The sequence below is a fragment of the Chlorocebus sabaeus genome, chromosome 7 (assembly GCF_047675955.1).
Source record: "Chlorocebus sabaeus isolate Y175 chromosome 7, mChlSab1.0.hap1, whole genome shotgun sequence".
Lineage (NCBI taxonomy): Eukaryota > Metazoa > Chordata > Mammalia > Primates > Cercopithecidae > Chlorocebus > Chlorocebus sabaeus.
The window spans coordinates 89,132,605-89,156,852 of record NC_132910.1 but is presented as its reverse complement, the minus strand read 5'-3'; positions in this window follow the sequence as shown (position 1 = coordinate 89,156,852).

Genomic DNA, 24,248 nt, shown 5'->3' with positions numbered 1-24,248 from the left:
CCTCCCTCTGCCCAAGCCTTAGAGGCCCAGGGAAGTTAGCAGCAAGCCGGCAGCCAGGGCCGCAGGGGCACACCGGTGTTGTTCAATAGCGCACCAAAATGAAGAAGAAATTACTTACAATGTGTTCATTTTCTTTCTTCTTTATATTTGTAAAAAATGTGATCAAGAAAGGAAAGGCTGGTAAAATGCCACAGCGTTCTGGCTAAAGCAACAACGCAATTATGAAGAGAGAACACCGCATTCATCCACACGTTCCAGCAAGAGCTATCACCAAAGGCATTGTGAAGCGGTTGAGCAGTTACATCTGCTCTCCTTTAACAAGAATGAGTCTTTAGTACCCGGTTGCAAATGTTGACTTTTACCTTTTCTTTAAATGTCTGCTTCTCTTTGTCATATTTCTCCTTCTCTCCAAATTCTACCAATAAAAGTGAAAATTACTGAATCCTACATCTAGTGATTTTCTGCATGACCTAATTGTTGAACAGGGATTGAGGTACTTGCTTTCCACCGATTCCTATAGTGGCATTGACACTGATTTGTATTTCTAGTCAATGTATAAACATAGTTTTAGGAGCAGGTTAGACTCTGAAATAATCTTTAAGTAAATCATACCCTGGGTTCAGGTTAAAACAAATACTTCTTCATAAGTAGGTTGGTACCAACTCCTATCAAAGTGTAGTTATTATCAATAAGTTTAGAGAATAAGAAAAACATCAAAAGAGAAATAATTAGGGTATAAATAGATGATGCAACCCAAGGACACCTTGAACCCCTAGCTAGGACAAATGTATGGAGGGCTCAGATTACTCATCCAAATTGTCACGTGTCTGAATTGATTCCTGAGCAACATTGGCTTAGGCAGTGTTGTTGGACAGGCATGGATGTCAGATGTCAGCCATTCCTAAAATACTCCCAGGGGATTAAGTGAGTATACAAATATCTCCCTCCTTTCTTCCTGCATCTGAAGGTGCCCTACACCCGACAGCATTAGTGCACTGCTAGGATAAAAGAATGTAATAAAATGGACTTTGAAGGCACATGTCACGGGAAAAAATACAGTCTAATTAAATTTAATCTTCTTTTAAATGGTTACTCAAAAGAGAGACTCTGTTAAAAGTTCAAAAGGCCTATATAAATCCCCCACAGGCAAGTCCATACCTAGAGCTCACATATGGCAGTTGGAAGAGTAAAGGAAAATTTAGAAAGTTTTTTTCATCTTGATAGGGCTGATGGGACTTTAATGAAGAGAGACCAGTACCACCTGGCCCTGAGATCACAGTCTCTGTTGTCAAATGGGTCCAAGTTCACAGTGTTGAAAATTGTCCTTTTCCTATATTCAAATGTTCTCATGAGCCCTTTCCTTTTCAGTTCAAAGTAGATGTTAAAATGAGTTTTAAGTGTTTATTCTTTATCCTAGATTTTGGGCAGATGCCTAATTTCCATAGCTTCCTTACCTCCTGAAGAGTTTCGAAGAGTTTCAGGCTTTTTGCTTCTGCCAAAATGAAGCAAACCTACAGCTTGGTACTTTGAAGTTTGAGTTAAAGCAAAACTAAATGGACCATGTTTATCTGATCAATTAAGGCATTGCCTACATCCTCAGTACTGATGTTTCTCATTTAAGCAGCGTTCTATACAATCCTCAGTAAATTAACAACAGAAATAGAGTTTGGGGAAAGGGGCGTCATTATACAAAGAAACGCAGAAAGAGTGTGGAAGAATTTGACTAGGCTCCAACACAAACTACATAAACTGGTCTCCAGCGTAAACTGAAGAATGTCTTTGTAGAAGTGGGACTGTAGAAAAATATTTTTTAAAGTTCCAAAAATAGAAATTTGATTTAAAACTCCTATTAGGTAAAGTGATCTACTAGATTTAATAGTCTTTAACATGATTGATGTTTTTAATTAAAAATACCTCATATTTCTCTCTGGGATTAGCACGTGTACAATTCAGTTTAACTACAGTTCAACAGGGAGAATTCTATAAACGGTACCATGCTAAGCGGAGTATTCAATTAAAAAAATAAAATGAGCATAAATTAAAACTCTTCTAGGAGTTTACAACTTTTTTTCTTGAAACTAAACTGATCAACACCAATTAATTAGTATGAGAGTGAATGATAGGTAATTGAACCCTCTGGCTGTTCCCAGTCAACATTCTGTTCTACTATTCCCAGTAATAGCTGGAGATATGCTTGTTTGGCTTCCTTTCCAGCTAGCTCAGGACCTGTGTACATGGCCCTTTCTATAGAAAGACAGGAAACTCTCTTTCCTCAGAATTCCTACTAGATTCCTTAGTCCTTGTTTTGAGCGAATCACATTGTCCAACTGGCACCAACAGATTGAAACTTCGTAAAGAAAATGATTGTGCTTTTTCGTATCTGGCAGATTCTATGGAGATTGCTTTCCAAATTCAAAGATTTATCTCTGAAATTGTGCCTTGGCAAGAAAACTAATGTACAATCTTCACACACAGGGTATTTTTCACTTCAATTTCAATACTATAGAGGCAATGTAGAAATTTTTTTAAGAAACAGCTTTCTCCAAGTTCCAAGTTTTATGTCCATAGTCTCTTCAACTATAAATGGGGAAAAATAGCAAAGATAAAGCTATTAATCTGTCTGACCTATACACAAAAGTTGCTTTTTCTTTCTAATTTGGTTCTCTATATGTATTTTATGATTTACTTCTATAATTATTTTTATGATTTTTCTGATTTATTTTATGTATCTATTTCTTCCACAAAGACATATGATGTCTGCCCAGTCATTTAAATTGCAATAACTTTTAAACTTGATTTATTAAATATATGGTGGAAATAATTGTAGTGACTTTCGTGGAAACCTGTAGAAGAAAAAAGTTTTCTTGGGAAAAACTGTTTTAACATGGTACATGTCTTGATAAAGATCTGTCTTGACTTAATGGAAAACTTATTTCCCAATGTATTTATAAGTAAAATTTTGTAATGGCAGCCGATGGGGAAAACTTGGGGAAATAAATCACTTTTCCTTAGAAAAAGATTCATTTATACTTTAACCACTGAGACAGTGTTACTGATGATATTATAGTTAGATCATTACTTACCATTTCAGATTTACACTAAATATCTTGATTTCTCTGACATGGATGAAGGTGTTCTTGGGTTTACTTATATCCTTACATAGACTAATGAGATGACAATTTTGAAAAGGGTAAGAAAGTGTAAGGAATATTTTTATTCTATTATATTCAAGTTGTTTTTGGTTTCTGTCTTTTTTTTTTTTTTTTTTTAAGAATGTTTCAAAACTGCTTTGGCTGTATTGAAGGTGGAAATGAGGATTTTTCTCTTAACAACAGGTAATTGGTACAATGTGATCTATTTCGTGTGTGGAATGATATGGGTCTTGTACTTAAAGTTCTTGGGTTGACAAGAGCTGTGTGGAAAGGAGAAAATAAAAAGGGACAAAATCAGTGAAGCTAGAGAGATAGAATCATGAAAGGGACTACTCAGGATATCACTGTTTAACCTTTTGTGCATTGCTTATTGCTTCTACATACTTAAACTAGGATAAGTTTAGGCAATATGTATTGGGTTTGAACTTTCAAACCACAATGAGGCTATTTTTAACCTGACAGTTAATTTTTCATCTCAATAATGACATGACAGAAAAATTATCAAAATTTTGTAGATATTAAGCCTATCATTGGTTGGAATAGTTCAACTGCTTCGTGTAGAGAAGTTGATTAAAAAATTTGTAATTAATTAACCGAAGCACTTGGACCTTTCGTTATCTGTTTACTAGAGATTTATAAAGACATATAAACCCCTCATCAGCCTCTTTTCTCTCCTCAGTAAGAGTGTATTTTATCCCAGGTTCATACAAATATCTCTGAATCTGAACTCAAATTTTCAAACGTTTCCTCTAAATGTTGTGAGTTTTTCTTATGCTGCATGTTAATTGTGTTAGTTTTAGGCTACCAGACCTGCTCCAATATCGACTCACATTACTCTGTTTATCAACTTATGACAAGAACACTTTATGACCCTCTTTGACTTAGAGAGGACTCTTTGTGCGTCTGAATGTTTTGTTGGTTATTTCCCAAGAATGCAATATGACCTCCTGGTTACACATGAACAAGAACCACTAAAAAAGTTAGGTCAATGGAAATTCGCTCAGGACAAATTGAATAACATTTTTGAGATTTTTGACTTCACTTTGTTTTAAATTATATTTAAGGCATCCATCTTGTGACCTCTTTTTTTTGTTTTTGTTTTTGTTTTTGTTTTGTCTTTTTTGAGATGGAGTCTCGCTCTGTCACCAGGCTGGAGTGCAGCAGCGTGATCTCGGGTCACTGCAACCTCCGCCTCCCGGGTTCATGCGATTCTCCTGCCTCAGCCTTCTGAGTAGCTGAGGCTACAGGCTTGCGCCACTATGCCCAGCTAATTTTTGTATTTTTAGTAGAGACGAGGTTTCACCATATTGGCCAGGATGGTCTCGATCTCTTGACCTCAGCCTCGGCCTCCCAAAGTGCTGGGATTACAGGTGTGAGCCACCACTTTTGGTCTTGCTCACATTTTTGAGAGGAGACTGACAAACATTCCCTTGTATAAAATTTGAAGTAATGGCTACATTTCCACAGTTTCTTTTTTCTGTTACTGAGTGTTTTTTGGCATTGGTCAACCTCAAGGCAAGATTCAGTTTAACTTTACGCTCCCAACTACTACCAGCCTTTTCTTTTCACTCTGTAAGTTGCTAGTGAGAGGTAGAGATTTAACTACAATGGAGGCTTTATTAAGTTCCCAAATTTTATTCATATAACTGTGCTTAGGCCTTTTTCTCCAGATTATTTCCTCTGTTTCTCTAAATATCCCTCATCCTTTTGAGAAGGCAGCTTTTGTGAGAGAAGAAAAAATAGTTACTTTTCCAACTGCAAATAGATTTTATGTATCATATTGTGCTAATTTGTAGTTTCACTGGACTTGGATGGACAATTCGTAATGCTCTTCAGCTACTGTCAGCAGTAATGCCTTATGGTGAGTCAATCAAGAATTAACATTATTGTATTTGATAATGTTCTCTAAAATAGGTCAATTCATTTGGTTACTTCAGGACACATTATGTAGATAATTAGTCCTAGCAGATACTCCAGTAAGCCTCTTGTTTTATATAATTTCATTAATGAGAATTTTCCATGGTTATTTTAAGCAATAGTAAACATTTCTTGAAAATTTTCAAGCTAAGCAGACTAGACCAAAGCTTCTCAGACTCTCTGTGATGAAGGACTGTGTCTTCTTCTTGTTATTATTTGCTTAAGTTTCACATAGTCACAGACCAACACTTTCGCAAAATGCATTTATCATGTGCTTGGACGGCATGACAATATCAAATTGTCATATAAATTTCTTGGTGCTTATTCCCAATTTCTGTACCTATCTCGCTGTGGATTGGTAGCAGTTTGCAGACCACCACCAGTCCACGGGCCACATTTTGAATGACTTTGATGGACGTTATTGTCTCTGGTAGAATTTCAGAGAATTGATTAATAGATTGTTCTTATAGCAAAGTTAAAATTTATTTAAGAAAGATTCGTTTCTCACTGAAGGAGATCTTTTAGTCCTGCTTTGTTGAAGTGAGATATTTCTGTGTTCAGGATGGAATTTTGGTTAGACTTGTGGGTTTTTACAAAAGGATGGCCACATTATATTCTGCCTTTCTTATCCCTTAGATAATCCAGTACTTTGCTAAAGAATATGAACTTGGAATCCTACTTCTGTCAAAAGTTTACGTGGAAGACATTATTATATCTTTTACATGTCTTCTAGATAGTCCAGGTTTTGTTTTAGACTTGATTTGCTGATTTGTTTTTGGCTTGGACTGAATCAGATTATCAAATATCTGATTATGTAAATCATAGTGCCTTGGCTTCTGACAGAATCATTTAATTGAGAAAATTATAAATTGTTCCCATGTATTTAGAGATGCTATAAAAATATTAATATCAAGCCCAAATACTACATTTCCTTCAGGAAAACTAGACCCTGGTTACTTAGATGTGAGCAAACCAGGCATTTTACTTGATTTCAGAAAACATAGAGTCTAGTGGAGGAGATAGGTATATAGTCACATAATAAAAAAATGTAAATGTATAATTATGTTAAGTGCTCATCTTAGTCCATTTGGGCTCTTATTAAGACAGCCAAGTAAAATGAGCTCCTCAGAGAATCTCCAACTGACCTGAGCACGGGGAGGAGGATGGGGCCTCGGGAAGTTCATGCCATTTGCAGCGGGGAAGGAGCCTGGCCCCACCTGTTCGTGGGTGGTTACTGGGGATTCAATCTGTGAAATGAAGGCCTGTAACAGAAACCCCTGTCTCACCTTGCTGTGTTGTTTTTCCTTTTTCCTTTTTGCCCAGTAAATCTCCCTCCTCACCCTTCAAAGTGTCTGTAAGCTTAATCTTTCCTGGTCGGGAGATAGGAACCCAGATTTTCCTACAGCATTATGACAAAGATATAAATTGAGGGATTTATAAGCCACAGATACTTATTCCTCATAGTTCTGGAGGCTGGGAAGTCTAAGATCAAAGGTCCAGTGTGGTTGGGTTCGGGTAAGGGCACTCTTCTGCCTCATATGTAGAAGAGGAAAACAAGCTCTCTGGGGTCTCTTTTGTAAAAGCACTAATCTCATTTGTGGGAGATCTGCCCTTGTGACCTAATCACCTCCTCAAGGCCTGACATCTTAGTACTATCACATTGGGTTTCAGTGTTACCAGGTAATGATAGCATCTCACTGTTCAGTTTAAGGAAGCAATACAGAGACATGCAAATCATCCCTAAGACATCAGCACTCCCTGTGAGGGTGTTGTGGGGGCCTAAGAAGAAAGACAATCATTTGCGACAATGTTCTGAGAAGGGAGATGGTTGCTGCCCTCGTGGATTTAACAGACTTGGTTATGCAGCTGGTTTTTTTTTTTTTTTTTTTTCCCCATTCCTGAATTGTGGTGTTACTCAAGAGAATAGTCTGAAGGCTTGTGTTGGACAGGACAGGCAATAACTTCAAAGTGAATAATGAGGTCCAAGATGGACAGTCCTTCGTTGAGGGTCAGAGCCAGCACCCTTATAGACTGACTACAAGGCCAGTTCCTAGAGCTAAAGTTCCATATGGACAAGGACAAGCTTTAGCTAGATCAGCACAATTTCATTACAAAGCAAGTTTTATTTTCAACCGTCACTGCAGACCACAAAGGTCAGGCTAAATATCGACAGATCTATATTGTGGGAAAATTTGAACTTTTGGCTTATTAACAGTATTCAACCTTGATAGGCAGCACCAGATTAACTGCTAAAGATTCTACACATCTTTATTTCATTAACCTTTTACATTTTATCCTGTTTCTTAGCCTCGGCTTGGGGACTGGTAGAGTCAGGTCCTGCTGGAGCAACAACATAAAAGGTGGGAAGGAAAATGTTTATGTTGACACCAGGGTAGTGAAAGCTATCCAATCTATGGGGAATTTAATGCCGAGGAAAGGCAAGATCAGGGTGGGGCATCTGGGCGGGGTAGCTGCCTTTCACTGGACCCCTATCAGCCCAGTTTGGGACATGCAAGGGGAACAGCACAGAGACAAAGGCTTTCTCAAGGTTTATGAAGGAACAAATGGCAGCACAGCTAACCTCTAGTGCAAACAAAAATCATACATTTAAGGAAACTTTAATTCCTGCCTGGTTAAAACCAAGACATATGCTATAATGGTTGATGATAAAAATTTTAAGGGGAATAAAAGTGTGTGTAAATATTCTCCAGTCAATGACCACAAATCTGTTAGAGAATTCCCCAGAAAAAGCAAAGGACTTCTTTCAGATTTAATTCCTATGGATTCTGAAATTTATCCTTATAGATTTGTGGTCTTATCGCTTTTACCAAGAAGAGCAGACACTCTCCTCCCATGTTCAGCTGTAAGCCACAATGATTCTGGTTTTCCCTCCTAAAATACAACCTTTTAACGAGAAGCAATGATTACAAGACTTATAAAACAGATGTGTTAGAAAATTGTATTTGGTCACAAATTTATAGAGTATATTTGTCACTGGTAATTGAATTTTCTCAGTAACCTTGTGATAATTAACTCATGGGCTATGACCTCATGGTTTTGTCTTTCTTCACCCCACCAATATAAAAAGTGTAAATTTTCTTGCTAGTCAGAAAAATACTCAGACCTTCTGTCTGTTTTTCTTTTTTCTGCTGACCACGTAAGAAAATAAACATGATGGTCTGTGGCAGAGATTGTGACTGTCTAACAATATGCAATCTTCTTTTCTCTTTAGTAATAGAGTTTAAGCTTTATTTAATCGAGCAATTTGCCTAGCTAGGTAGGAATTATTTGTGTTTTCAAAACATTATTAAGGATCAGGGACTGTTGTATACTAATATGTCTCTTGACATACAAGAGACTTGCACTGGATTCATTCAACTTTGGAAGTGTTTAAAGAGTTAACATTTATTTTGGTGGATTGTGTATATTTATAGGACTCATAATGCCAGATAAAAGGCACTGATTTGCCCTGAGTTCTGAAGGAAATCTGTGAAACTGAACTAAACTTAAAATATATGTGTGTGTGTGTGTATATATATATATAGAGAGAGAGAGACAGAGACAGAGAATATTGTACTTTAATATTTTTACTACTTTATAAGGAGACAGTATTTTTATTTGGTATTTTAATTTCTGTGTGGTAAAATGATAATGGAAGAATGTTAATTATGTCCAAATTTGAGAAAATGTTCCATCCTAGTATTTGGAATATCATGGCCTCTTGTGTGCCTGAGGCATCTGTGATTTTTGGCCTGCTGGATATCCATTCACTAATAAAAGTATTCCTGTTTTGCTTTATCAAGCAATCCTTCTCCAATTCTCATGTGACAGGGAGGAGTTGACTCTACCTCCTAAATCCAGGGTTGAGAGGATACCCAGCCTATAGAGTCACAGGGATTATTGTTTCGGGGATAGGCATGTGATATAAGCCTCCAGGTCTTCCCTCTGATGGGATTTAGTTTGGTAGAAGGAAGTACAAATCACAACAATGTTGATTCTCTTTTTAATGGCATGGAAAAGCCTGCCTGAGAATTATGCCAACACAAAGGGTAGCAGATCGAAGAGATGGAACACAACCAACTCCTGATATCATACTTTGAAGCACATGTCTGAAGCTGCTGCCACATCTGGATTTTTTATTTATGTGAAACAATAAATTCCTTTCTTTGCATAAACCTAGTTTAGGATGGTGTTCTGTTACTTATAACAGAAAGAGTCTGACTAACATGTGGTGCTCACTCTATACCCCTCTCTTGTGAATCATGTTGGATCATGTAGCTGGGCATAAATGGAGAGTCCAAGTAGAATAGGGAGAGAACGTAATCTAGTATTAAATGTGTTTTAATAGTTGATGTCTGTTCTGACCTATTTCAGAGACTTAGTGGGCAAAAACTTAATTTTCTACTTCACTGGACTTAGGAGACTACAAAAAGAGATTTTCTCCTAAGAGAGACACCAGTTCCCTAGCTGAACCTTAAATTACCTATCATTGGATATAGATTAAAATAGAATAAGAAATGAGCTGGTACAAGGGAGAGAAGACAATGTTAGGCTGCCTTTAAGCCGTGCTTCCTTCTGTCTATACCATTCTTAGCCCTTCCAAGGAAGCAAGAGGTACCAGTTTTGATTATTCAGTGTGTAGAGCAGCTAACAAGGCCACACTGACTTGTGGGTGGAGTTACTGTTCAATAAAACTGTGCACATCTATGCTGGCTTCTTATCTCTCTTTCACTTCTTGGATCCATGCAGCTGGATGGGTCAAGTGAGTGAAGGGTCTTCTTGGGACATGACACTTTCTTCTGCTCTGCTTCTCTTTCTTTGCCCCTCTTCTCCTCATTCTTTCTCAGGCATGCATGAATGTGCTGTTCTCGACTTTAGATTCACGGAATTAAGCGTCTCTTTTTGGAGCATTTAGACTGTGTACTTTAGCTCAGACTTTACAAGAGTTCTGAACGTAAGGGTCAGGAACTTGCACGGCTTTGAATACTGAGGTACTTCATATCACATTTTGCTGTTGTTATTTATGTGAATAAGAAATAGTGTGTTTATACAATAAAAATGGGGTAAATAAACATTTTTTTCTTTTTACATTATCTTCCAGGAAGCTACAATCCAAATGTATGGTTTAACTTTTATATATGTGAATAATTCTTTGGCTTCATAATCTGTGTTCACAAGACTGCACTCAAGGGATCACTGGGCCATGTTTTCATCTGGAGGCTTGTCTGGGGAAAAATCCGTTACTGTGCTCATTTAGGTTATTGGTAGAATTTATTTTAATGTGGGCTGTATGATTAAGGGCCCTGGCTTTTTGTTAACTGTCAGTTGGAGGCTGCTCTCAACTCCTGGAGGTTGTCTGTAATTCTCTGCTATATGGTCCTCTCCCTTGGTAACTCTAATATTGCTGTTTGCTGCTTCAAGGGCAGCAGATCAGTCTTTCATACCAATCTGCTAAAACATAATTTTATATGACATAATGTGTGATCATGAAAGTGATATCTCGCTAACCATATAATAAAACCTAACTAAGGGATACATATTATTCTATTATCTTTGCTATATTCATGTAGCTAGAAGCAAGTCACAGGTTCTTCCCACGCTCAAGGGGAGGAGATTATGCAGAGTGTAACACTAAATGATGGAGATCATGGAGATCATCTTATAATTCTGACTACCATAATCAATATTTGGCAAAGTGTGTCTCATTGAAGATTGCTTTCATAGGTTTGTTAGTAAATCTGCCTTTAACAAGAATCTTTTTTTTTTTTTTTTTTTTTTTTTTGAGACGGACTTTTGCTCTTGTTGCCCAGGCTGGAGTGCAATGGTGTGATCTTGGCTCACTGCAATCTCTGCCTCCTGGGTTCAAGTAATTCTCCTGCCTCACCCTCAGGGATTACAGGCATCCACCACCATGACGGGCTATTTTTTTTTTTTTTATTTTTAGTAGAGAGAGAGTTTCACCATGTTGGACAGGCTGGTCTCGAACTTCTGACCTCAGGTGTTCCACCCGGATTGGCCTCCCAAAGTGCTGGGATTATAAGCATGAGCCATCACGCCCAGAGAAGAATCGTTTTCAAGCAACAGAATGCAAGTGACAAGAGACCAATTCAAACCATCTTAAATGAACATGTTATTTTACTTACTCATAGAACTGACCATTTCAATGGATCATTTTGGGCTGTAGGCAATAATACAGTTGGGGTTGAGACAGATTCTGCTTTAATGCAGTAATTAAAAGAGAGCATGCCAGGAATGGGAAGTTATGAACATTGGACAGAAGTTGAGAAAGATCCGACAGCGAATTTAGCCACACACAAGGATGTGCTAGGGTTGGGACCAAGGGCAATTCAGTCTCCATGACTGACATTAAATCTGAAAAAAACACACCATATGCAAAATGAGAAAGGAGGGAAACATAGCCTTCCATCTTGCACTCTGTCATATTTGCTTATATGAACACAGCATTGCCTCAGATATTTCTGCATTGGTAAATAGTGTTACTCTTTCTGCTATAAAAGTGGTACTGATCTCATCTTTGTCTAAAATGCACCAGAAAAACTTCCATTTACTTTTTTAAGTTTTAGTTCAGCAACTCTATGAGGTATTCTCTAACCCCTACCTGTCGTTCAAGTGGAGTTGTGTCCCACACCTCATATTCCTATAATTTGGCAGGCACTGTTATCAAACTCAGACATCCCCTACTTCAATCCCTTTCTTTTAATACCTCTAAGCAGTCATGACCACAAGACAGGGTTCTCACCAATGAGACATAAACCAAATTTTGATGTAGGGAAAACGTTGGTCGTCTTGAAACAGAAATCTTCCATTTTCTCATCCATTTTCCCACCGTTGAACACAGACATAATGGCTAGGTATGCTCTAGTAGCCTTGTGACCCTAATGGAAATTATAAGTTAATCATAAATATCTGGTGTCTGTTATCATTAATATGATGAACAAATCTAGCAACTGACTTCCACTATACTTACTATATGTAAAACAAAACAAACATTAACCATTATAGAGGAGTTTTCATTATGTGAGGCCTAATAAGATTCTAAATGAAATGCAGTCTTACGTATTTCTAGATGATAGCACTGACTGTGTCAGAGGCAGTTATTTGTTTAATTTTCTGCTTGACCTATGGCCTCATGAATGATCTCCTTTATATTGCAAAGCTTGGCCGGGTGCGGTGGCTCACGCCTGTAATCCCAGCACTCTGGGAGGCCGAGGTGAGGAGTTCAAGACTAGCATGACCAATATGGGGAAACCTTGTCTCTGCTAAAAATACAAAAACTATCCAGGCATGGTGGCAGGTGCCTGTAGTCCCAGCTACTCGGGAGGCTGAGACAGGAGAATTACTTGCACCTGTGGGGCTAAAGTTATAGTGAGCCGAGATTGCACCACTGCACTCCAGCCTGGGAGACAGAGCAAGACTCCATCTCAAAACAAACAAACAACAACAACAACAAAAAACCAAACAAACAAAACTTGTCTTATTATTTGTATCTTATTCATCTTAGCATCCATATTCTTAGAAGAGTACCTAGAATATAGAAAGCATTTAGTAACTATTTATTGAATCGGCTAATACATAAATACAAGACTTTGTCTTTCCAAGTTTTAATAGCTTACTTGGAAAGAGTAATGTGTCTTTGCTAATCAGAATGAAAGATTTTTTGTGGTATGATTTGTCTAGTTCCTCAGTTATTGGTTTATCTTATTCAGCATGTTATCAACAGCTTAAAAATACAAAAAAGACAGATGAATAAAATCTATGGGTGCCGCAAAAACTGCTGCTATAGCTAAATTACTTGATGATAAAATCTGTATTTAAAATGAAATACTAAAAAATGTGGAATGATTTCTCATTCTAAAGGTGATAAAATCAATAGAAATAAATAAATCTAGCACTTAGATCTAAAATATGAAACTCAAATCTATGATATTGGATCAGAAGCTGAAACTAGCAAATCCAAATCTATTTGTTGAACACTGGACACTTACAGGTTAAAATCAGATGAGTAAGCATCCACAGAATGAAGAATATTTGAGTTAAGGAAGATGATTCTTGTAGATGTGGAAAGGATTAGGAGAAAGAGTATAACATGTGACCTATTTGAAGCTCTTTCTTATAGGAGACAGGTTAGATATATTTGATGTAGTTTCAAAGGAACTGAGAGAATTTTGGAGTGAAGTGTGGAAGCTTCAGGTTGAGAAATTGGAGCTCAACATGAGAAAGTTGTTAGCAATATAAAATTTTCAAGCTAGATTTGTCTGACTCGTGAGGCCCAAAGTTGTGAATAGTCACATAACTACCTGGAAAGGATAATGACAGACAGTTTCCTGCTTTGGTTAGGAGCTTGACCACCTTTCCTGTTAAGATGTTCTAAATTGATAGATTTAAGTTAAACTAATTTGATAGAGTCTTTCTTCTGTTCTGCAGGATGGTATTTCTGGGTATCTTATGAAATAAAGTGATAAGGTAGTGGTAGTTATGGGATGAGTATGTAATAACAATACTATTTGTTTAGTTTTGTTTTTATAGCAAAGTGGTTCCCTATGCTGTTTTTTTCTATCCCAGATGAAAGTGTGTCTGACATTGCCTATTGGTATTGGATTAGGGAGGCTCTATTATACTTTGCTGTTTCAAGTATTAGGTAGGCAGCTAATTATACACAAACAGAAACTTGCTCACGTCTGAGAATACTAAACCAGAGGTTGCATCATGCACATTTGCATTAATATAGCATGCTCTAAATGTGGCTAATACTGTTCCTAGACTTTCTTGAATTTTAATGCTTTTAAAAGTATAATCACAGTCAACAAAAGGGTTTACCACAAACTTTCCAGACTGTGTTGTGTTTATGTTTCATTTTCTTTTTTCTTTCTTTCTTTTTTTTTTTGAGACAGAGTCTCGACCTGTCACCCAGGCTGGAGTGCAGTGGTGCAGTCTCGGCTCACTGCAAGCTCCGACTCCTGGGTTCACACCATTCTCCTGCCTCAGCCTCCTGAGTAACTGGGACTACAGGCGCCTGTCACCATGCCTGGCTAAATTTTTTGTATTTTTTAGTAGAGACGGGGTTTCACCATGTTAGCCAGGTTGGTCTCGATCTCCTGACCTTGTGATCCGCCCGCCTCGGCCTCCCAAAGTGCTGGGATTACAGGCATGAGCCACCGCGCCTAGCCTCATTTTCTACTTAATGGATTGACTTTTGCAATCCCTGAAAGCTGTTTTGATTTCCAGGGATAAATTTGAACTATTCAGAATGGAGATGAGTTACTGACTTGATAACTCATATATTAATATTCCTGACTAAACCTTTAAAGAGAGTCCCGTATGAATGACACCTAAGCTTCCAGGGATTTACCACGGAATAATTTCTCTTTCCCAACTTTATCTCTTCTCTCTTTATCTAAATGTTCTTCTTCTTATTTTTTTTTTTTTTCAGGACTTTTCAGTCTTCTCTAGTCCCATCTCCCTCTTTCCAAAATAATTTTCCCAGTTTTGCAAATTATTAAGTCACATATTTGCTCTTGTGTCTTGTATATTATAGAGTAGCAATTTTAGTATGTTTTCTTCACTACTATGTCTCCAAAGCCTAGAATATTTCCCAACACATATATAAGAATTAATAAAAATTGGTTAAATAAATAGATAAATTAATGAATTCATGCTCCAGAATAAGCCATGGATTAAAAATTCTTCCAGTTCTGCCAGATTTTGGCTTCTATCTGGGGAGAGGAGTGATCGTATCTGGGGAGAGGGAAGGGACATCCAGGTGATCCAACTGGAGAAGACCACTTCTCCACAGGGGCATTACAAAATTCTAATATTCTACACTGTGGGTTTGTTTTCTCTGTAAGATAATCCTTTTTCTCTGTTACTTTTATTCTCATTATTAAGAAATGTTGCCTCTTTACTTGATGCAGATTATATTACAAATCCTCTTCAATACATTTGAAAACAAAGGGATCCACACCTGATTCTGTTGCTGATGTTTTCCTGAAGTTCTACTATAGAGGCTAAGCTTATCAATACATTTTAAAACTATATATATTCAGGCTTCCACCTTCTTTTTCATTTATCAGCTAAGCCCAGTCCCTTAAACACAGTGGTCAATAAACATAATCAAATCATTCAACAAAGCCGATCCCTATCCTAGCCACAGAAAATACATTAGTCAACAATTTAGATAAAGAGTCCTGCCCCCATGGAAATTACATTTAAGCCAAAAAATTAAAAGAAAGAAAATCAGTAAGCCACTCACAAAAAAATAAGAACAAATATACCATATTAGAAGGTAATACATTCATTAACAAATATACAGCAGGAAAAAGGGTTTTGGAGGGATAGGTTGAAATTCCACTACTCTAACTTTATTGAAGTATACTTGACAAATAAAAATGGTATATTTAAGAAGTACAATGTGATGTTTTGATATATGCATACATTGTAAAGTGATTAAGTAGGCAATGAATTAAAACATTTTAATTGATGCCACCATGCTCTGATCTCATACAAGCTGGAATTACTTTGAAAATAGAAAGATACATTAGTAACATACACATATTATTTACATGTATAAAATGCAACTAAGTTTATTTTTATGTGAAATTTTATTCGTAAAATTTTACTTGGCAGTCCTTTAGTTTGGAAATTAATGAATTGCTATAAATGGAAAGGTAATGATAGAATGCTATATAACCAACTGAGAAAAATATAATCAGGGAAAAGGTTATTATATGTCTTATTCAATAATAGTTGGAAAAGGATAGAAAAATCATGCCAACAAATTTGGAGGTGTTAATTTTCAGTGCAAATACTGTTCAAGATGAACCAATAATAACAATGAATTAAAGATGGTAAAACTACAAAAGTCAATATGAAAAAGAGTTATAATATATAGCTTCCAAATTATAGAGACTTAGAAAATAGCAATGAAGATATAGAAGAGATATCAAGGTAGACGTCACAAATGCAAAATTGGACGTTTTAGATTATACATTAAAAATAAGTTATAGGAGCTGGGAGCTTCCCAGATGTATCCTCATTCGCTCAACAAAACCAGATAAAAATGAACTTTTCCACCACATTGTATTAGCATAGCCATAAATTGAGTACAACAGATAGCTAGAACAGGCAGAATAGAAAAGTTATAGTAATCTTTGATCCAGAAGATGTGAATTTGGTCTCATATATGACACAATTCATATTCTGTATTTGCTGCTGCAAGTGAAATGGCTGAACCAAATGTCCAGTAAGATCACTTCTAACTGTAGAATTATATGATTCTGGCTTGTCTAAAGAGTCTACTGGATTATCTTAACTAATGGAAATGACTAGTTGGTCTTGGAGATCTAAACTTATTTTTTAGACTCTTGTAATCCCTATCATAAACCTGAGATTACACAGCTGCTTTTTAGCAGAAATGTACCTTTTAATGGGTCATTTATGGAAATATAATTTTTTTCTTTCGTTTCTGATACCAATCTGTTCTGCCCTCTTTTGGAAATTTAATGGTAGAGGACTAAATGGGAATAAAGATATTTGGTGAGATCTGATGCCAAAAGGCATTAGTGTAATTTTTCTTTTCTTTAAATGGAATGGGTAGCAGAGAAATAAATACCCTTAATCATAATGCCTTAAATAATAGGAATATGACAATAAATCAATGGGATACAAAAACTAAAGTCACTGATATTAGTTTTGGATCATTACATTATCTTTTTTAAAATTATTACATAATATTTGGACATATTTATGGGGTTCATGTGATATTTAGTTGCAAGCATAGAATGTATAATAATCAAGTCAGAGTATTTAGGATAGTATCGTTTATCATTTTCTATGTGTTGGGAACATTTCAAGTTCACTCTTAGCTATTTTGAAATAATATAATACGGCCGGGCGCGGTGGCTTACGCCTGTAATCCCAGCACTTTGGGAGGCCGAGACGGGCGGATCACAAGGTCAGGAGATCAAGACCATCCTGGCTAACACGGTGAAACCCCGTCTCTACTAAAATACAAAAAAAAAAAAAAAAAAAAAAAAAAAAAAAAAAAATTAGCCGGGCGTGGTGTCAGTCGCCTATAGTCCCAGCTACTCCGGAGGCTGAGGCAGGAGAGTGGCGTGAACCCGGGAGGCGGAGCTTGCAGTGAGCCAAGATCGCCAAGATCGTGCCACTGCACTCCAGCCTGGGCGACAGAACGAGACTCCGTCTCAAAAAAAAAAAAAAAAAAAAGAAAGAAAGAAAGAAAGAAAGAAAGAAGAAAGAAAGAGAGAGAGAGAGAGAGAGAGAGAGAGAAAGAAAGAAAGAAAGAAAGAAAGAAAGAAAGAAAGAAAGAAAGAAAGAAAGAAAGAAAGAAAGAAAGAAAGGAACAATACATTATTAACTATAGTCACCCTACTCTGCTATCAAACACTAGAACTGACTTCTTCTATCTGTGTGTTTGTACCCATTAACCAACTTCTCTTCATCCTCCTTCCTCCAACCCGCACACCCTTCCCAGCCTCTAGTAGCTATCATTCTCCCTAGCTCCATGAGATCAAATACTTTAACTTCCACATATGAGTAAGAGCATGCAATATTGGTCTTGCTATGCCTGGTCTATTTCACTTAACCTAATGACCCCCAGTTCCATCCATGTTGCTGCAAATTGGATGATTTTATTCTTGTTTTTATGGCCAAGTAGCATTCTAATATGTGCATATACCACATTTTCTTTATCCATTGGTCTATTGATAGACACTTTGGTTGTTTCCATCTGTTTCCATATCTTTGCTATTGTGAATAATGCTGCAATAAACATGGGAGTACAAGTATTGCTTTTATGTAATGACTTATTTACATTGGATAAGTACCCAATAGTGGTATTGTTGAATCATACAGTAATTCTATTTTTAGCTTTTTGAGAAATCTCTATGCTGTTTTTAAGAGTGGCTGTACTAATTTACACTCCCTTCAACACTGTAAGCGTTCCCTTTGCTCTGCATCCTTGCCAACATTTGCTATTTTTTTGCCTTTGTGGTTCTGATTTGCATTTTCCTGATGACTACTAATGTTGAGGTTGCTTTTATACACCTGTCAGCATTTTGTAGGCGTTCTCTTGAGAAATAGCTATTCATGTCCTTTGCCCACTTTTTAATGAGATTATTTGTTTCTTTACTGTTGAGTTGTTTGAGTTCCTTGTATATTGTGGATGTTAGTACCTTGTCTGCTAAAGAGCTTGCACATATTTTCTCTCATTCAACATGTTGTCTCTACATTCTGTTGATTGCTTCCTTTGCTGTGGGGAAGCTTCGTAGATTAATATGGTCCTATTTATTTTTGGTTTTGTTGACTGTGTTTTTTGAGGTCTTAACCATAAAATCTTTGCTTTGACTAATGTCCTGAGGTATTTCTTCTATGTTTTCTTTTTTGTTTGTTTTTTGGGACAGAGTTTTGCTCTTGTTGCCCAGCCTGGAGTGCAATGGCACAATCTCAGCTCACTGCAACCTCCACCTCCTGGGTTCAAGCGATTCTCCTGCCTCAGTCTCCCAAGTAGGTGGGATTACAGGCATATGCCACCATGTCCAGCTAATTTTGTATTTTTAGTAGAGATGGGGTTTCTCTATGTTAGGCTAGTCTCAAACCCTCAACCCCAAGTTATCCACCCGCCTCAGTCTCCCAAAGTGCTGGGATTACAAGCATGAGCCACCGCACCTGGCCTCTATGTTTTCTTCTAGTAGTTTTACAATTTCAGATCTTACATTTAAATTTTAAATCCATCTTGTTTTGATTTCTGTATATGGTGAGAGATAGGAGTCCAGTTTTATTATTCTGTATGTGGAATTTATTTTTTGTTTTTAATTTTTTTTTTTGAGACAGAGTCTGGCTCTGTCTCCAGCCTGGAGTGCAGTGGCATGATCTTGGCTTACTGCAACCTCCACCTCCCAGGTTCCAGTGATTCTCCTACCTCAGCCTCCACAGTAGCTGGGACTACAGGTGTGCACCACCACGCTCAGCTAATTTTTGTATTTTAGTAGAGATGGGGTTTCACCATGTTGGTCAGGATGGTCTTGATCTCTTTACCTTGTGATCCACCTGCCTTGGCCTCCCAGAGTGCTGGGATTACAGGTGTAAGCCACTGTGCCCAGCTGTGGAGTTTTAATTTTCTCAGCACCTTTTGTTAAAAAGGATGTCCTTTCCCCAATGTATGTTCTTGTTTCCTTTGTCAAAATTCAGTTGTTTAAATATGTGGGTGAATTTCTGGATTCTCTATTCTGTTCCGTTGGTTTATGTGTTTGTTTTTATACCAATATCATGCGTTTTTGTTACTATACTATATTTTGAAATCAGGTAGTGTGATTCCCTCAGCTTTGCTCTTTTTGCTCAGTATTGATTTGGCTATTTGTGCTCTGTTTTCTTCCATACAAATTTTAGGGTTATTTCTTCTACTTCTGTGTAAAATAATATTAATATCTTAATAAATATTGGATTGAATTCATATAGTTGTTTGAGTAGTAGGGTAATTTTAATTATATTAATTCTTCTGATCCATGGACATGGAATGCCTTTCCATTTGTTGGTGTCCTCCTCAATTTCTTTCATCTGTGTTTTGTAGTTTTCCTTGTATAGGTTTTTTACTGCTTTGGTTCAATATTTATTTCTAGATTTTTTAACAGGTATTGTAAATAGGATTGTCTTCTTAATTTTTTTTTAGTTTTTTAAATAGCTATTATAAATGGGATTGTCTCCTTAATTTCTTTCCCTGCTAGTTCATTATTGGTGTACAGAAACACTACTGATTTTTGCATGTTGATTTTGTCTCCTGCAACTTCACTGAATTTGTTTATCAGTTCTAATAGTTCTTTTGGTGGAGTCTTCAGGTTTTTCTACATATAAGATCATATTGTCTGCAAAGAGGGACAATTTGATTTCTTCTTTTCTAATTTGGATGTCTTTTTTTTTTTCTGTTGCCTGATTTCTCTGGTTAGAATTTCCAATACTATGTTGAATATGAGTGATGAAAGCAGGCCTCCCTGTATTGTTCCAATTCTTAGAGGAAAGGCTTTCAGCTTTTCCAAATTCAGTATAATTTTAGCTATGGGATAGTCGTATATGCCTTTATTAAGTTGAGTATATTTGTTCTATGCCTACTGGTTTGAGAATTTTTTTCCATTAAAGGATGCTGAATTTCATAAAATACTTTTTCTGCATCTATTGATAAGCATGTGGTTTTTGTCCTTCGTTCTGTCGATGTGATGTACAGCACTTATTTATTTGCATATGTTGAACCATCTTTGCATTGCTGACATAAATTCCACTTGGTCGTGGTACATTATCTTTGGATTGCTGTTGTATTTAGTTGAGGATATTTGTATCTATGTTCATCAGGGATACTGGCCTTGAGTTTTCTTTTTTGTTGCATGCTTGTCTGTTGGTATCAGACTAATGCTGACCTCATAATATGAGTTAGAGAGAAATCCTTCCTCTTCAATTTTATGGAATGGTTTAGGAGAACTGGTGAAAGTTCTTCTTTGAAAGTTCGTTAGAATTGGCAGTAAAGTCATCTAGTCTTGGACTTTTCTTTGTTGAGAGGCTTTTCATTACTGATTCAATCTTATTACTTGTTATTGTCTGTTCATGTTTTCTATTTCTTTTTAATTCAATCTCTTGGTCGATTGTATATGTCCATATATTTATCCATTTCCAGTTTGTTAGTGTACAATTGTCAGTAATAATCTCTGATAATCTTTTGCATTTCTGTGCCATCAGTTGTTATGACTTTTTTCACTACTGATATTATTTAACTGAATCCTCTCCTCCTCCTCCTCCTCCTCCTCCTCCTCCTCCTCCTCCTCCTCCTCCTCCTCCTCCTCCTTCTTCTTCTTCTTCTTCTTCTTCTTCTTCTTCTTCTTCTTCTTCTTCTTCTTCTTCTTCTTCTTCTTCTTCTTTCTTCTTCTTCTTTTTGGTTAGACTATCTAGTAGTTCATTGATTTTGCTTATCTTTTCAAAAAACCAAATTTTTGTTTCATTGATATTTAAAATTTTTTAAATGTCTACATCTTTTAGTTCTGCTCTAATTTTTATTAATTTTTCTACTAGTTTTGGTTTGTGCTTACCCTGCTTTTGTAGTTCTCTGAGGTGCATTCATAGATTGTTTCTGAAAATGTTCTACTTTATGTTGTAGGCATGTTTTGGTATATGTGGACCACTGGGAGTCACTCACTTACCCTTTCCTCATATTAGGCAGCCTCCCTGAGATTCCTGCCCGTTCCAGCCAAGCAGGCTGACTCACTTCTCTCTCCTTCCTTATGTTACATGTTTCCTGTCACTTCTGTGTTGAATTCCATTGTTTTCTCTTAGGGAATCTATTCAAAGTGTGACTATCTACTCACTCTTTTGCTTCCTCTTCATAGTCAGCCATCTTGAAGCCCCTCCTTCCATCATTAAATTGTCTTACCTCTAAAACTGAAATTCAAGAGATCCAATTCCAAGATGATAGTGTGATGACCTCTGAGGATGGACTCCCCAGTGAAACATGAAAAGCTGATGAAAACAATTGAAAAGAGGAAAAGAAACAAGCAACCACCTAAAGTCTTGGAATAGTTCTATAAGTATATAGCAAAGGAAGAAACATTTATTCAATAAAACATACTACGACAGAATAAGATGCAAATGTGTGGCTTTTGAATTACAATCCATTTCCTCTCTCTTGACCACTCCAGTTCAGTTTGACAGAATTTTCATTTAGGATGCATGAGGCCAATACATAAAGCTTCTTCTTCCTCAGCTCTCAATAAAAGTTCACCTTATTACACCATGAGAGAAAGCTTCCAGCACTTCTCATTTCCTCCAACTACAAGATGAAGTTAAACTCCTGGTGAGTACGGTTGAGAGTTCAGGGACTACCATAGGTCTACATGTGCCATGGTGGTATGCTACCCAGCTGATTTTTTGTATTTTTAGTAGAGATGGGGTTTCACCATGTTGGCCAGGCTGGTCTCAAACTCCTGACCTCAAGTGATCTGCCCACCTTGGCCTCCCAAACTGCTGGGATTACAGGTGTGAGCCACTGTGCCTGGCCAAAAAGTTACATTTAACAATGAGCAACCAATGTATTAAAAGACAGATATGAGCTACAAAGAGAAATACTGGAAATGAAGAAGTAGTCATTGAAATTAAAAAGTTTACTGGATGAGATTTCTAGACTGGACATAGTCATAGAGAGAATTAGTGATGTTGGGTACTTGCTTTGAATAATTCACTCAGAATATGTCACAGCAAGATAAAGAGAAGAAAACTGTAAATATGTAAAAAGGAAGCATGAAGGTTAAATGAAAAGATACAAGTATTTGTCTAAGTTAAGGGTCAGCAGACTATAGCCTATGGGCTAAATCCAGCCCACAGCCTATTTTTTGTAAATAAAATTTTATTGGAACAAAGTCATGTCCATTCATTTACACATCATCCATGTGTGCTATTTGCTACAGTGGCAGACTTGCGTAGTTGTAACAGAAATTATATGGCCTGCAATGCCTAAAATATCTACTATTTGGCCCTTTGCAGGAAAAATTTATTGACCGCTGGTCTAGGTAATGTTTCCAGAAGATAAAATGGAGAAAATGATGAAGAGCATTACTGGAAAAGATATTTAAAAGTTCTTTCACTTTTGAAAAACAAAAGAGCTAAGGATCAAACAGAATAAGTAAATTCAAATCTATGTACTTTATACTAAAATTACAGAACATAGAGGATCTTACAAAGTCACCAGAGAGAAATGTAGGTTAATTGAAAAGGTATTCTAATTAAACTAATATAATTCTTTCTATTATTAACAGTAAATGTTAGATAATAATTGAGATATATTTTTCAATGTATTGAGAGAAATTAACTGGTTAAGTAGAAATTCATTCCAAGCTATTGTTCAAAAAAAAAAATTAAAGAATTCTCTTGGCCTTGTGCAGTGGTTCATGCCTGTAATCCCAGCACTTTGGGAGGCCGAATCAGGTGGATCACGAGGTCAGGAGTTCAAGACCAGCCTGGCCAAGATGGTGAAACCCTATCTCTACTAAAATTACAAAAGTTAGCCAAGCATAGCGGCAAGCACCTGTAATCCCAGTTACTCAGGAGGCTGACACAAGAGAATCGCTTCAACTCGGGTGGCAGAGGTTGCAGAGATTGTGCCACCACACTCCAGTGTGGGCAACAGAGAGAGACTTTGTGTCAAAAAAAAAAAAAAAAAAAATTCTCTCAAGTAAAAACCAGAGAAGAAAATTGTGACACAAGAAAAATATGATAAGCAAAGTAATTTGTAAAATATGGTAACTATAAAAAACATAAAGATTTTAATATAAAAAAGTAGAAAAGCTAATAAATTTAGCCAATTTGCAGGTTACAAGATCGACACATATATATCAGTTGTGATTCTATATGATGTAATCTTGTATACAGAAACTTGTCAAATATCTGCAAAATAAGAGTCTCTTCAACAAATTGTCATGGAACAAATTTTGCATCTCCATAGGCAAAAGAATGAAGTTGGACCCCTACTGCACAGCATAGACAAAAATGAAGTCAAAATGGATTGTGACCTAAAAATGACAACTAAAACCATAGAACTCATAGACAAAAGCATACCGGTAAATTTTAATGACAATGAATTTGCCAATGGATTCTTAGATATGATACCCAAAGCACAAGCAACAACAAAAACAACAGCAACAAAAACAGATGAATTGGACTTCATCATTATTTAAAAATTTTTTATGTTAAAGAACACTATCAAGAAAGAAAAAACAGTAACCAAAACAGTGCAGTACTGGTACAAAAACAGACACATACACCAATGGAACAGAATAGAGAGCCTAGAAATAATGCTGCACACCTGCAACCATCTGATCTTTCACGAAGCTGACAAAAACAAGCAATGGGGAAAGTCCTTCCTATTCAATAAATGGTGCTGGCATAACTGGCTAGGCATATGTGGAAGATTGAAACTGGACCCCTTCCTCACATCATATACAAAAATCAACTCAAGATGGATTAAATACTTAAATGTAAAACTTAAAGGCATAAAAACCCTTGAAGGTCACCTAAGAAATATCATTCTGGACAGAGGACCTAGCAAGGATTTCATGATAAAGATGCCAAAAGTACTTGCAACAAAAATGAAAATAAAAAAATGGGACCTGA